Here is a 12,746-nt window from a genome sequence, read left to right on the forward strand (position 1 = left end):
ATTACCTCTGCAGACGTGTTTGCAGAGTCAATCGAGCCCCTCCGGAGGCTGCAACGGTGCTCCGATGATGGCGTACACTGCGGCTCAGCGAAAGCGCGCGGTGTTATGGATTCCAGAGCTGGGCAGCAAGTAATTAGGCATCGGGTTTAGAACGCAGGTATTGCTGGACGAGGGCACTGGACTGGCAAGAGCATGGCTATTCTGACTGACCAGCACACAGGAGGCGCCAAATCAAAAACCACAGTGGTAAAAAACTCTGAGTTTGGCCTACGATTCGGTCGATTCTAGCTAGATCATACAGAAAAGCGCCCAATGTTCGCGGGAGAGTATAATTGTTGTTGTTCTTGTTGTTGTTCAAATTTCCGTCTATTTAGAAACACAGAGTTCGGGTAACTTGCCGGCCGACCAGACTGTCGTGTGCATGGTTTCTGTACGGTTGCTTCGCCTCAAACCTTTGTTCGAAGCCCTTCTAAGCGCAAGATTTTTGAGAAATTATCTAAAACTCGGCGTACACATAGATTAACCCGTATACTTTCAGCAACTGGATTTATGTGACAATGGCAAGACTTGCCACTCGCAGATTTCTCGCTCGCTTTTCACAAATAACCCAAATGTACACGTAAAGTAAATATTAGGTATCGGTCTTACAATTGAAAATATTCGTGAATTCGGGCACCTGCCTAACAACCAGCGTATGCTTTTAAACTAAATAACAAAACCATACTACGTAGTGACCCCGAAGAAGAGGAAACATACTATTATTATCATCATCATCAATACCACCACCAACAACACCGACGTTAAAATGACAGCTGCGCCGGCTATTAGCAAAATAATAACGTGGTGCAAGGGTCGAGCAGAAAAACGAGTTTGCAAGGACCAACAACGCGCTCGGTTGCTGGTGTACCTACCACAAGTGGCGCAAGATATTTGCGCAGTAAAGCCCCGACGTCCAAAGCCAAGAGATAGACCGCCAAAATGAAAGCGTCCGCAGGAAGGCGCCCCCATCAAATAGGTTAACTTTGGCGCCGCATACACGCACGCAGTGTCCCTGCGAGGGCACTGTCGCCGACACGTGCCACTCGTCAACACGTGCACTGCAGGCCTTCGAGCCGCGCATGCGAACGTTCGCGCCGCAGAAGTTCGCTGCAGTCCAAAAGAGCCGGTGTCGCTAATCAACGGCCTTGGTCGGGAAGATAAAGTCGGCGCAAAATACGCGCGCGTGCGTCGTGGCTGTTGCGTAGACAAATTACACCAGTTTAATTGCGCGCATTGAGAGTCGTTGGCGACGCTACGCCAAACTTTCTCAAACAATGGCGGATTAAACGCCCGAGGGGGTTTCCAGGAACCACGATCACCGGCAAATCGTGCTCGTGACCTGCGGACTGGGTAAACACGCGGCGCTCGGGTAAACATGGTCCTCTCTCTCTCTCTCTCTCTTTTAGGGGGAGGGGGGCTCTAGCATGCGTAGTGCGCGCTTGTCCAGGTATAATTGTGCGGGTATACGTGCGACTATACGGTAAATTTTGTTGTCACGTGTGCACGCAACCAGAAGAGAAAAGAGCTCTATAGTTAGGAGAAGACATATTTGTAGGTGCATTGTGGCTGTAACGCATTCTAATGAGATAAACTCGTAGCTTAGTCGAGAAAAAATAGGAACACGGAGCTCGTGTTTCTTCGCATTATCGCTGTCTTATTATAGCACGTTGTCCAAGCCACAACGTCACGGGCGATCTGAACAAAAACAAGCCTTTGCGTTGCCTTTCACAAAATAAACGTTTAAAAAAAAAGAAACAAAGAAAACGAAAGGTGGTAAGAGCTACCGTAAGTTTCCTACGCACTTGAGAAACAGGACTTTTCTGATGCCATTAAGTGTTTAATGAATGCCATGTCGCGGTAACACTTCGCCGAAAATGGCAACCATCGACGCTTGTTGTTTAACTCTTTCTTTATGGTGCGTTCCCTAGGTCTACAGATGGCGGTCACAGTTCATCTGGCAGCGCACTGAACGACTAGTAGACGGATCATTAAAAATGATGAAAGCTAAGGCGAAATGACAAAGATATGAGGTTGTAAAAAGCTGACTAGCCACGTGGATTCCTTCGTGATCTGCCATGATCGCCGAGTGTCCTTAATTTTTCGTAATGCTTAGCCAATTTGGGCCTATTTTGCGACTTTGTGAATATTGCGTTAATTTAAAAAAAATATGTTTGCGAAAATGTATTCTACCAGTTTGAAACAAGTTTGAAACAGGTGAACGTGACAACAGCTAAGTCGCCGAAAAAGTCACTGTGGTCTAGAAACAGTTGGCTGTAGTTATTTGCTTTTCCGTGTTCGTTGCTACTCGATGTGCCTCGTCTAAAGTCGAATCATCGTTACTCAAGTGCGTGTGTATCCTCGAAAAACGTGCGCTCAGGGCAAACTTCAAGACCATTCACACTATATTCCCCTTCCCTGCCCGTTCCCGCCTCCCGCGGGATCTTACAAATAGTGAAGTTCACAGGTTGGCAGGTATGCGATTTCTTATTGATTGAAGAGGCTTTCTATAACGGCATCAACTAACGACGACGGAACAAAGACACAACGACCAAAAGGTGGACAACGTGAGCGACTGACGACCATGCAGAAGTCGTGTCGGTCCTCTTCTCATTACGATCATTGTTTAATTATTCGACTGTTTTCTATCTTATAGTAGGAACCAGCAAGCGAATCGCCGAGTCGCAGGCTGCGGCCGCAGGAGCTCGTAATTCAATCTGTACCAGGCCAATAACTACACTCTGAATGCCACGCTAACACTCGTCAAACGCTCGCCGAATTCCCGGCGTTATGTAAGGAATAGAACAAATGTCACCAATAGAAAAAAAATGTGCTAACTATCGCCTAGTGTAAATTATTTCTACTTCATGCAAACTTCTTAAGCACGAAATACACAAGTACATATCAGAATTTTTAGATAAGTTTGGTGTTCTGCTAAGTTCCCAACAAGGGTTCAGGAAAGGTTTTTCTACTTGTACTCAATTAGTAACCACCGCGCACGATTTCGCTCAAGCAGTAAACTCAGAAAAACGTGCAGAAAAACAGATTTAACACTTAAAAATGCACAGCTTGTGGATTGGATTTCAGCTAATCTCTCAAATCGACAATATGTTTTCTTTAATGATAAATGCGAGTCCACTCCGGTGCTCCTCGGGGCTCTGTGCTCGACCCTATTTTCTTTCTTCTGTTTATAAATGATGTAGGAAACGACAAATATCTGCAAAATTTACGTCGTATGCCGACGACTGCATTATATACGCCGAAATTGGAAGCTCTGTTGATCAAATGCAGTGGAACGACTCGTTTCAAATGGTTACTCATTGGTATGATGATCGAGATATGTCCATTAATTGTGAAAAGACAGTTTTTACAAAGCTTTCCCATAGAGATATAAGCCTCTTCGTTTTAGGTATTCAGCTCGTAACGGTTCTCCTGTCTGAGGTCTCACACTACAGGTACCTCAGTGTTTGGATCTCAAGTCACCTTAGCTGGACGAAACACATATAAATGCTGCAATTAGCTCTGGTTACCACAAGCATTTCTTCCTCAGACGAACGCTGAAGCTTTCTACTGCTGCTGTTCGCCTCGCTGCGTTGAAACCATTTGTACCGCCAAGGTTAGATTGTGCATTCATTATCTGGTACCCTCACACTCGAAACACACTGTAAGGTCATTATATAAATACATAAATAAATAAATAAATAAACAAATAAATAAAAAATAAATAAATAAATAAATAAAAATAAATAAATAAATAAATAAATAAATAAATAAATAAATGTAGATATCTCTCAAATACTTTCTTTATCTACGTGAGATGCCACAAGTCAGGGACACGCGTTATTGATTACTCATTTTACCACCCGCCATAAGACTTCTCAGTATCCTTTTTTCCTAGCACAACAAACGAATGGAATAAACTTACCAACGAGGCAGTCTTACAACCACCCACAAACCTGTTTGCCTCACATCTTAGGCACTGATGTGGTTCTTACATGAATGGTCCTGCTTGTAATTTACTGCCGCGTTTTGCTTACGGGTTTCGTTCAAGTGAAGCATCGTGTTAAATGCAGAAAACATACCCCGGTATTCCTTTCCGGGTATTCTTTTTTTTTTTTTTTGCCTCCCCATGTGTAAGAACTTGACAAATGTAAATCCATACTGCTAAAACCCCACATAGGGGTCGCAGTATTTAAATATAAATAAAGTTAACGAGGACGCGGGCACGCGATGGAAAGAAGGAAAAGGAAATGTGCGTAAACCAACCACTTGATCAGTAATACTAAAACATCGCACTGAGTACAATTAGGCATGACAGTTTCTTTATCGACTTTAATCAATGCCATAACAAAGGAGGAAAGAACGAACTCGTCATTAAAACCCCGACAACTTTTGATATCAATAATAATTTGATTCTTTCCACGAAATGTTCCATCCCTTGCTTTCAATCGACGATAGTAGAGAGAGAGAAAACAAGGATAGGAAAGGCAGGGAGGTGAACCAGAACAGCATCCGATTTGCTACCCTACACTGGGGGTGGGGGAAAGGGGAATAGAAAGAGGAAGAAAGGGAGAGAGTAGGAAACATAATACGACATATAGCCAATTCATAGAAAGAAAAGAGGCCGTAATATAAAATGACGAGAAGGACGGCTCTCAAATGATGCTTAATACGAAGAGCACGCAGTTTTACAGCATTACTCGAAGTTCCGGAGCGAGAATTCTAAACAGCGCAGCCCTTTGAGGAAACGAGAAGATGGGAGTCCGAGGCGGCTGTTTCTAACGCCCCCTTAAAAATGCGAACGAAGCTTTGTTAGCCCCGCACAGAGAAGCGGAAACTTGAAAAGGAATTGTACGCCATCTGCTTTTACAGCAGGGCTCTAGGAATGCAATGACTAACGTACTTCAAAGCTAATGGATCCATTCGTGCCCAGCGGCACCCATGCTAAGAAATATAAGGCGCCTTTCATCGTAAAATTTTAAGTCCGTAGCAGTTAAAATGTGTACTAACACGAAACAGCAAAAAATTATTTATATGCATGTAAGCTTGGCATAGACGGGGGATCCGACGCCCCTCTTTCTGATCGCTGTGTTTGTGTCATCTCAACAATGTAGAAAATAATATAACAATTCTATTCAAAGTATTTCCCTTCTAGCGCTTATATTGAATTGTCTGGCCTCAGTTCCGGAAACTGCACTCTGAATTATGAGGGACGCTGTAGCTGTTGAAGAGTTACAGATTAATTTTGACGACCTGGAGTTTTTTGACGTGCACTTCTTAAATTAAGTACACGAGCGATGATATTTTCGTGCCGCGCTACCTGTTTTCATTATTATCATAAATAATCTACTTTGTAATTCTATGAAAGTTAAAATGCGACTACGCACCAGCATTCCTTACCTACCATCTTGGGTAAATAGCACTAAAGTGATGCATAACGGCGATAAGTAATAATGAACGATTAATCTACAACAGTTCCGAGATTAGACTCGTAATGACCCAATAATGCACTTTCCTTATAGATGAATGGTCCCATACGCATCTGCCGGTCGACTACAGAACGAATGTCGTTTCCTGGACCGTACGCAAAGGCCGGATGAGAAGGTCACATGACTTGGGCTGATATGCTCATTGCTGCCTATATGGCGAAAAGCCGCATGCATCACGGGTTTCTGCTCTCATTTGAATATATCCTAGAACAAAGGACTGTCCGAACACAAGGCGAAATATTACTGCACAAAGGCACGTGTTTCTTTGCTTGTTTGCTTATTCGTTATGTATCTATGGCGAAGTTAGTACTCTATCACGTCTTTCTTTAGTGCCCAAAATACACCGCAATAAGAACATTCACTGGCTAATAAACGAGGAACACTGGACAACCTCCCCTTTACTGCAGAAAAAAAATAGTCCGACCGCGAGTTACCTGCCACGAGTTACCTGCGTGTGTGTGCGTCCGTCCGTGCGTGCGCGTTTGTGTGTGTGTGTGTGTGTGTGTGTGTGTGTGTGTGTGTGTGTGTGCGTCCGTCCGTCCGTGCGTGCGCGTTTGTGTGCGTGTGTGCGTGTGCGTGTGTGTGTGTGTGTGTGTGTGTGTGTGTGTGTGTGTGTGTGTGTGTGTGTGTGTGTGTGTGTGTGTGTGTGTGTGTGTGTGTGTGTGCGTGTGTGTGTGTGTGTGTGTTGGACATATGATTAAATAAGTGCTTGTGCTATATGTTTGGACCTCCTACCCGTGTCGGTACCATGAAGACACCTTCATCGAAAGTTAATGACTACAATGTACATCCTGCTTTTGTGTAGCGGCGAGGACAGGAGTAAGACGTCGACTGAACGTTCCGCCGTAAATAAAACTAAAATGCTGTATAAATGTTAGAAACGAAGTAGCCGAAGTACTTCCTACCTTTTCTCCACCCAGCAAACCACACGTAACAGACCAGAACAGAAGTTAGCCCCAACGCGTGCTGGACTTACGGACTAGCACCACGAAGTCCGGGTGTCAGTAAAGTTATGGCTAGACGCTGCACTGCGCCAGGGAGGCTGCGTGCTGCGGAAACGAGAGGACCACCGGGAGACCGTCCTCCCCCAAAGGAGCACCGCACCGAGGGCCCTTTGCGCCGCTGCACGTGTCCCGCCCTGCTGGACGGGTCGGGGTCTGGCGCAGGCTATCGCACGGCACGCCGAGGAAACGTGCTGCGTTTCTTCCGTGCCCGTCGATGTGAAGCTGCCGCCCGTTCTGCCGCGTCGCCCACCCGAGTCGGTGAGAGCAAACTCGGGCGAGCGAGATACCACAGCAGTTCAGTAAAGGTAGAGAGCCTACATGCAAGCGCTGTTTTAGGGTGGTGACAACGCCAAAATTTTTATCGCTATTTACCGCAAAATTGGTGAGTAACCATTTTGGTCCCCAATTTCGCTATAGAAGTCGCGGCGCATTTCTTTTTTTTCTTTCTTTCTGTCTGTCTTTCTTTATTTTTTGTTACGCTCTGACGTACCCGTGTTGGCACGCGATCTATAAAATTTCTCTAATTTAGTTTTATACCAGCGCGCACATGAAACCTGCATGCATCTTTAATATAGTAGTTGCCTTTTCGTTGTAACCCATCAAAATTTTCTTTTTATTCTATTGCATGTCGTACGACACGTGTAAAGCAACAAGCTATTAAAGCACGGTGGCGTACTTGTGGCATCATTACCTCACGCCAAAGAATTGGAACTGCATTAAGCATTGTCGCTGCCTTCCACTTATACGTAATATACAAAGGGTGTTTTTTGAAGTGTGCTGTAATAAAGACTGTGCTTACTAGGTTGTTGAACAAAAATGTAGACGTGGCCTGTACTGCGCTCAGACGCGCTATACGTCTCTGACTGCTGAGGCCAAAGTTTATCAGAAAAAAACTTAATTAGTTTCACGTCACCAAGGGTTTCGGGAAACGTGGTCTGTCGGCTGGTCTTTCGCCATTTTGTGTCCCACATCTTAGAGTTTGTCGGAACCCGCGAATTTAGCTGGTAGCGGCAAGCACCGTTACAAAGGCTGTCACAACCCTAAAACAGCGCTTGCATGCATATAGGCTCCCTAAGTAACGGCGCAAGAGCGCGCACCTGAACGGACGGAAAAAACTTTAATGGAAAAAGGACCTGCGAGGTTGCCAGCCCGGGCTCAGGCCACCCGGGCATTGTGTGCGGTGAGGCATAGCCTTTCCACCGCTGCCCGGGCCCGCTGGATAGCCCATAATTGGTCGTGTAGTTCTGAGCTAGTCAGAGCGCTTAGCCATCGCTCCTCGAGAAGGTCCGGTTCTATGTTGTCCTCTACGTATACTGAACTGATCTGTGTGCACTTCCACAAGATGTGTGCCATGTCTGCGTGTTCGTGTTTGCAGAGCTTGCAGCTTGCGTCTGGATATTGTGTTGAATTTATTCTGAAGCGAAAAATCCTTGGGGCTAGGCGGCTACTGTTGTCGGGCACTTCGTCGATTTTGTTTTGTTTCGTTCTGCCGTTATTTCTTTCCTTCCTTTCTTCTCGTATTTCTTTCTTTCTTTATAAGCGCTACGCCATAGTGGTAGGTTACTTTGACGAATTTTCTGCGGGTGCCCGCGTGGTGCGAGAAGTGATATTGAAAACGCAGCGTGCGGCCATCCACGTGACGTACACTGCCTTAGGGATTCCCGTGAAGCGCGGTGCAAGCTCAGCCCACGTGGGGGCGAGTTCAGCAAAACAAGAACGATGCGTGATGATTGCTACGGCGATCACGAGCTGAGCCAACTCCAGACTCCGTTGTGACGGATATTGCTCGTACGCTCTGGTCCTGTCCCTCTAAACAAACAGAAGCAGAAATAAGCCTTTAGCTATTCCCTTGTGGACAGTGACCTCATTATTTCTTCGCGAATAGTGCTATTTCTATGCAGTAATCGGTATCACACGATAATGTCATGATTACTGTGTAGTGTTATTTACATTTTGTGTGGTTTGGTGTCCGTTCTTTTTTTTCTGTTTCTGCCTGAATTGGTGTAACGGCAGCTTTTTTTCACGTTTATGCACTTTCCTATTTCAGCATAAGTAGAGACTGCTCATAGCTGTCACAGGTCACACGCCGAGTCTGCCTTACGCATAATTCGTACATATGTGCAACTTACTGTCAAGTTCTTAGTATGCAGTGTGAGGTGCTTTTAATCCAAGCGATTGTGACAGATTCTAATAATTTCCATTTTCTTTATATCGTTACTATACTCTCATTTAGTGCATTTTGTTTGCTTATAGCTATGATTTCGTGATTGCGGGCTCTTTAGTTGTCAAACATGCCATACCATCTCAGATGATTAGCAACAATGTTGTGACGATCGGACAGTTATGAGCGTTCGGTCCCAGCAGCGGCTGAGATAACCTCGATCATCGACGATGCTTGCACGCTCTTAGCTCGACGAGGTGTAAGGATAAAGTCGGCACGGAACGGCAGGGAGGCCCGTGTTCGCCCTCATACAGAGAGAGCGCAGATTTTCTTTTCAGACAGCAGGAGACGAATGACGTAGTCGAGATTTCCTCTGAGGGAAATGGGAGGAGACGCCGCCACGATGAGCTCTGAACGATATTCCCGACGCGAAGAACAGGAGAGAAAGACGGAGCACAAGGAAAAGACGCGATGCTTGCTACAGTAGGAGAGGGGAGAGGGGAGGGGGGTCATTTGCAGCTCCTACGACCTCCAGCACGAAGGCGTAAGCCACGCGTTCGAAGACAGGCTCGCTCGCTGCTTGTTGCAGATCAGGAGTACTTCCGTTACGTCAGGCACACTATCTTTCTTTTTTCTTTTTGTCCCATTCACAGCTTCCGCTATGCAGCTGGAGATAAGCGGACCGAGATAAAGCGCAGCTTTTTATCGTGCTAGCTGTACAACAATATGACGGCTCGGTGACATCACTGCGTAATGTTAGTGAACGTAAAACCAAGTGATGGGATAGGTGCGCCGCACACACACACAAACACAAAAAAAAAATGAAAAGGAAAGAAGAGCTATGTTTACTAGGACATTAAAGCTTGTTGCCGTGCTGGATGACCAAACTTGCTATATTATAACGCAATAAACAACAATATAGGTGCAAGAGGAGGAAAGGAGAAGTAACGTGGACGCGTAAATCACGTTTGAGAAATGTATGAAAAGAATACTTGACGCATAGCTGTGACGGGGCTTGAAAGCTCTCTTTGTGATGACTCAAATGCGGGTTGACAGTACCTCTTAAATATAGATACGAGGCTTCCGCCTGCAGGTAAACGAGTCGACGTTTACAGCCTGTCCCGTAGTTTTACTAGCCGTAGTGTCAGCTTTCGTCTCCCTCTGAGACGTGAGGAATTAAACCCACTAGCGAGCCTTATTAGCAAAAGATATGCAGACAACGAAACTAAATGCCGCGCGAGAGATAGCGAAATCAAGGAAAAGGAAAGGCACGAAGGACAATCAGACGAGCGCCCTCTTCGTTATCCTGCACAAAGCCAATGCGGCGCAACATGCAGTGGGCTGTCAATGGCAATGAGGCGAGGAAATTCACTCAAACTCATGTAGAAAATAAAGAACGATAACGCTGCAGAAAATGAAGAAGTACGTCTACAGTCATTCTCATTTAATTGTTACCATACAAAAATAGAGAGAGAAACTAAATTGTCATGCGCGTTACTATGTGCTACACTCATTATTATTATTATTTGTTTTGAACACATATACACATATACACAGGTATCAGGAAAGGGAAAGCGAGGAGCAGGCTGGCAACTGCCACCGGAAGGGGCACAACGCCTGCCTACTCTTCTGAAGGGAGGTGACAGCAACACATAAATGGAAGATAGGAAGGAGGGGAGGAAAAAGAAAAGAGGAAAGGAGAGCAACAGGACAAATCTAAAGACCAAAGTAGAACGCTGCAACAGGACAAATCTAAAGACTAAAGTAGAACTCTGCAGCCGGAATTAAAGTGACGCCGCGTCGAACAGCCTCCACAATTATCAACCACATCCATGGCTAGTTCGCTATGCGGCTAATTGTGTTCTCCATGATGAGACGCCAAGTAAAGCTGCGCGTAATCACCGTTTCACCGGTAGTCTGGTTCACAATGTACACTATAAGGTGTTTGAACCCGCCACCTCCCATCTTCGAAGGAAGAAGCGTTAGGGTACAGTACTGATCGCACACAGTAGGGCCGGTCACTGAAGGTCACGCTACTACAGAATGTCGAATGTTCATGCTACAAACGTGAACATAAGTTAGTTAGTTCTATAAAGGTTAGTAAGGCATGGAAGCTCATGAAAATAAGACAGCATATGAAAAAGCCCTCTGCTCTCTATGGATAACGCAGTTATCCATACACATGACATTTAAATCACTGAACGGTGGAAACGCACACACACGCACACACAAGGGAGAAAAACAAAGTAGGGGATAAAATCCAGAAGGGTCACATTAGTTGGACGCCGTTCACAGCCTTTGGTAACGCAGCCGTGTCAGCACGCAGGGCTGCAGTGGACCCCTTCTTGGTTCACTTCAATCGTTTCTTTTCAAAGGCCAGGATCCACCCTGCTGTATCACCTCCCACGGGGCCTGCTATCAATACGATTAGTACAGTATGGCTAAGCAAGATCGGATTCACCGCCTCGCCTTTGTAACCTGTAAGACTGCCGGAGATGTTGAACATTATTTGCTACAGTGTCCTAGTCTCGCTGCAGGACGCAATTCTTTGAGCTTCACCGTCGAGGCGCCCCGTACTTTAGTGCAGACGTCATGTCATTTCCGCGAGGACACTGGCCATTCAGGAAGGAAACATCCCGGCTCCTCCCGAAGTTCTTGCAACTCAGATTGTGAGTGGCAACGTGCAGTGGACTTATTTCAGGGCGTCGTATCGTGGAGGTGGGCGGGCCGGCGTGGCATCGTGCACTGGATGGATACGGGCTTGCGTTCTGTTCAGAAACGCCATCTTGGCCACCCGTCTCACTGCTCTTTGCACACTGCTGAAAGGCGGCGCTGGGGCGTGGCCCAGCAGGGCAATTCCCGTAAGGCTAGATTCGCCTGCAGCCAACAAAATCCTCCGCCCTCGTCCTCCTCAGCCCATGTTGGACCATCCTGTGCTCTCAAGTACGGACGGTTCAAACGGAACAGCTAAGCCAGAAATGTATTCGAGAGGTACATGAATATTTTGCCTACTTCCTTCAGAGAAATTAACTTACGCTCGCTTTAAATTAAAGCTAACGGAAGTCTCACGAGAAATCTTGAGCATTGCAAACGAACTAAAACAAAAAGCAAAGGAAACAAGCTTAAGCAAAACAACAGCAAAAGTATGCGCAGGCCGATGACAGCAGCAGTAATTGAAACACTGCGCTGACATCTGAGTCGCGGAAGGAAAAAAGAGAAAGTGCCAGTCACGTTAACAGAAGCAAATCACACACGAACCACATCGTACACGGAGGATGCAACAGCAGAGTTCACACTTTAAATTTGTGTCACATGTGCAGACATTCGAAATGAAGCCGCCCTGGCAACTCGAAGTTGCACCATCACGTCAACTAAACGTTAAGAGGAAGCTTTAGCTCGGATGCTCCTATCTAAATACATGTAAAAGGAGAATTCGTTTTTCTCGGCAACCACTGCACTAAACTTGACGAGGTTTGTTGCGGTTAAATGAAAAACCTAAAATATAGTGACTGTTGGTTTCGAATTATTTATTTAGGTCGTCAATATTTTACAAAAATATTGGCGAAAATTGCAAATTTTCAGAAAACGAAACTATCAAGTTTACAACTCCGTAACTTAGCAATGAAAAATTATATCACAATTCTGCGAATTGCATCTCATAGTACATCTAAAGCAGACAAAATTGATATGTTACACATGAATCTAAAAAAAAAAAGCCAAGTAACGTGTATATACAGGTTTTGCAAAACCCTTGTATACAACGTAACAAATCCACGTAATCTATAAATTGACATACAAAATTTGTCCGCTTTGAGTGATCTAATGAATTCCGTTTACAGAACCGCGATATCTTTTCTTGACGGAGAGCTATTAATTTGTAAACTTCGTGCTTCTATATTTTTCGAACTTTCGAATTATTGAAAATTCTTTAAATAAAATTGAGGCCCTAAATCAACATTCCACTTCAAGCAGTCACTAGAATTTAACTTTCTCTCTCAAATGCAGTAAATTTAATTAAAATCGGTCCAGGGGTTATCTCAGGAAAACGTTTTTACG

General features: G+C 45.2%; 1 protein-coding gene across 6 annotated transcripts in view; it reads right to left on the reverse strand.

The window, feature by feature from the left end:
- LOC126521301 (uncharacterized) overlaps positions 1 to 12,746 on the reverse strand; it is a 275,216-nt gene that overhangs the window by 62,386 nt on the left and 200,084 nt on the right. Inside the window, exon 1 of one of the 6 annotated variants that reach the window (XM_072288648.1) lies at positions 912 to 935. The exons of the other annotated variants lie outside the window; for them this stretch is intronic. The gene's annotated coding sequence lies outside the window, so the exon portion shown is untranslated. Of the gene's footprint in view, positions 1 to 911; positions 936 to 12,746 lie in introns of those variants that run through there. 6 annotated transcript variants of the gene reach the window in all.

Source organism: Dermacentor andersoni, chromosome 6 (assembly GCF_023375885.2).
Source record: "Dermacentor andersoni chromosome 6, qqDerAnde1_hic_scaffold, whole genome shotgun sequence".
In the NCBI taxonomy this organism is placed as follows: Eukaryota; Metazoa; Arthropoda; class Arachnida; order Ixodida; family Ixodidae; genus Dermacentor; species Dermacentor andersoni.